This window comes from Fulmarus glacialis, unplaced genomic scaffold (genome assembly GCF_000690835.1).
Source record: "Fulmarus glacialis isolate BGI_N327 unplaced genomic scaffold, ASM69083v1 scaffold23800, whole genome shotgun sequence".
Taxonomy (NCBI): domain Eukaryota; kingdom Metazoa; phylum Chordata; class Aves; order Procellariiformes; family Procellariidae; genus Fulmarus; species Fulmarus glacialis.
In genome coordinates this window covers 30,814-34,339 of record NW_009188825.1, presented here as the reverse complement: position 1 = coordinate 34,339, position 3,526 = coordinate 30,814, and positions in this window count along the sequence as shown.

The window sequence follows — 3,526 nt, the reverse complement described above, 5'->3', positions numbered from 1 at the left end:
GGGGGGGGGGCGGAATTATGATGTTGTAATGTCATTATAGTTTAATGAATTATTGAAGATTTGTCACCTCCCTGATCAAGTACTTTGATTCCCATCACAAAAGGCAACTAAAAAGTGACTGAAATTAAAACTAGGAGCTCGTTCTGACTATGCCACAGCCTTCGGCAGACCCGGCGTTGGCCCGTTCTTCACTCCATATTCAAAAATCAAAGCCGAAGTCTCTAAATAAAGTGAAAATTAATGTTACTTATTTATTGAACAGTTTGCTGTTCCCATGCTTGGTGGATATGAAACCAAAACGCAGTTAGGCTAGAAAGTCCCCGTTCAGCTTGCATTGAACGCGATCGCTTTGTCTCAAGCCGCAGCTCCGAGCGCGCTGGTGGCAGTGGGTGCTGCCTGCACCCCGAGGTGGGCAGTGGGGTCCTCGCAGCGGGCAATTCACCTGAAAACCTGAAACCTGCCAACTGCACGAACTAAACGCCTGCTCTGAGACATAAACCTGCAATTGCAGCTGCTCGCTCTTTCTGATGCATTCACACCAGTTTACCTATTGCAACGTGACCATTTTACTGAATCCATGGCACCCGCCCTGTACACATAGGCATTTTTTTTTTCCCCCAGGAATATCTTTGGATCTAAGATATATACTCATCTATTATGTAGAAAGTCAAACATTCAGCTATTCCAAGAAGTGCCATTTTACTTCCTCCTGGGTGCCCCTACATTACCATTTTAACGCGAAGCAGGAGCATGCTTTTGAAGCGAGTCCACCCATCGCTTCCACTTTGCTGTCCCTGGTTTCGCAGCCCAGAACAGCCCCAGTGCACGAGGACCAGATGCCTTTCGGATGAGAGGAAAACCAAGAGATGGCTTCCACTAATGGTCACTCATTTCACAAGACCAGACCACAGCCAGTCCTATGTAAAATGCCCTGAAAAGCATGCAATGCATACATTACAGCCTAAGCAGCACCAATTTCATACTGTTGATCCATTCCTATTAAGCTGCACCACATATTAGCACAGAAAGAGCTGTATAATCTAAACCCATTAGATTTTAGCAAGGCAGCTCCAGTTTATTTTCACCTTGTTGGCATTCAGAAATTTTAGTACAGAAGCTCGTCAAAAGTATTAACAGAATTTCCTTCTGAAGGTTGCAACATAAAACACCCTGCTAATTTAGCTGTGGTAATTTAACAATTTAGCACATATAGCTACTAACCTGGCTCCTTCGTTAGGGCTGGTGCAGCGGGCCAGAACAGGACAAACACAATGGATGCCCAGCACCTCTGTGGCTACAGAGACCCTATTGTCATTAACATCTTAAATCATCACAGCCAATTCTAACCAAGGTCCTGGCCCGGAGACAAAGATGGCAAGTTTTGCCCATCTGAGGTTTCTTGACTTTTTTTGCGTAAAATAAAACATAAAACACTAACTGTGGGACCAATTACTTCCCGTGAGGTCCAAGTGGAGGCAGCTAGTGGGACACTGGTCGCTGGAGCACACGAAAAGCTGTACAGCTTGCAGCTGCACGAACCCTCCAGGGCACGTAAAGACACTGAAGATCATCCTTGACCACAGTCACTTTGTCCAGGCTCCCACATGCTGAATTTTACCTACTAGTTCCACCCTACAGCTCAACACGTCCTGTTTGAGCTAGTCTCTCTCTCTCTCAAGTAATAAATCGTGTTCTAAAGGCTCCAAGTGACAGTTTACCACCTCTGGGTAATTTGTTCCAGTAACCAATTACCCTTACTATTAAAAAATTGGTCCTTGTTTCTAGTCTAAACTTTCACTGAGAAGCCAACTAATGACCTGGCAGCACAACACATCCCAGCTATCAGCTTCTCTTATCCACAGGATTAGGAAGACTCACAATAGCAAAGCCTGAATGTTCAGATTACTGATAGGATTTTTTAGATATTCAGCACAAAACTCTGCTGGGGGAATCACAAGCTCTGCAGTTAGTAAGCAGCTAATAGATTCAGTAGATTTTAACAGGGTCATGTTGACCGTGTTAGTCATTTTGCGGTACGATACCACAGCTCTGTCCAGTATCATGGATAATAAATTTAGGCACAGTGCAAGTTTACTTTAAATTGAATCAGATCTTTATCAAAGAAGCTAGAATTGGTGTTAAAAATTGCTCATCTCCCTCACCCCCATAATCTCTGCTCTTCCACCATCATTGCTACCCTGCTTGGAAAGCAATACAAGCAGTCACTGTTGCATCCTTGCCGTTCCAGCTCACGCAGCTATCCCCACTAGGGTTTGTTTTAATGGCTTAAAGCAAAGAAAAGGGATTTGTATACCGGGAGGCAAGTGGAATCACCATCTCTGTCACAAAGCATTCCCTTTGTAGGCCTACCATCTGAATTTAAAAAAAAAAAAAAAAACAACCCTGAACCAAGTTTTTCCTACAGCTACTGATGTTAAAATCTAACCCCAACTGATTTATAAAGGTAACAGAGCACGGTGGTGGCAGTGCATGAATGCTATCTTAAAGCCACCAGGATCAGCAGCACACGTATTACAATGAGTTACTCGCAAAGCCATGTTTTTATAGCTAAGTATCAAAAACTTTCATTGTTAGTCTCAATGGTTCATCCTCAGTTTAGGTTAAGACCACAGAGCTAGAGAGAAATGGTGCCTCCTGCCCGGCACCAGCCCTCACAGCTCACCCACCCCTGCAGAGCCCAGCATCCTTGCTCCCCAAATCAGCACCCAGATGTGAGCCAGATGTGCCACTGCTGCGTGACCCAGAGCCACCACTGCCCTGCCTGCCGCCCACCACACAAGTACCTAAAAAAAGATGATTCACAGAGAGGTTTCTGCTTCAGGTAATCTGTGAATTGTCTTCTGAGCTGTTTGTACAACAGGCAGCATCATGGTTAATGATGGTGATTTAATAAGTGAAAAATGAGCGTTTGGCATACCTTCCTCTGGGCAGGCGGTGGCAAAGGCAGTTGTACGTCAGCAAGCCACTGCCGAGCCATTCTTCATGGGGAGGCAGGAGATTTAGTGCTCAGATTCAGTCTGTCGCATGCTTCATTTTTGCCTTGACACCTAGCCTAATTGCATGTCTACAAAGAATAACTGTCCATACCCTTCCATTACCACGATATTAGGGCTGCAAACAAATTCTAGTTATAATAGTGCTGATTCAAGACCAGGGAGGGTAAGCAGCAAAGTATGGCACACATGAATTTCAGTAGTGTTTTTATATCTGAGGTCTGCTGGTTGAGGAGGCAGGACTATACTCTGGTTTGTTGCAGGAAGGAGTCTCCCATGGCGAGCCCATAGCTTGGGGGCTGCATGGCATCGTCTAGGATTCAGCAAGAACCTTGTCCTGGTTTCGGCTGGGATAGAGTTAATTTTCTTCCTATTAGCTGGTATAGTGCCATGTTTTGGATTTAGTATGAGAATAATCTTGATAACACACTGATGTTTTAGCTGTTGTTAAATAGTGTTTACCCTAGTCAAGGACTCTTCAGCTTCCCATGCTCTGCCAGGTGCACAAGAAG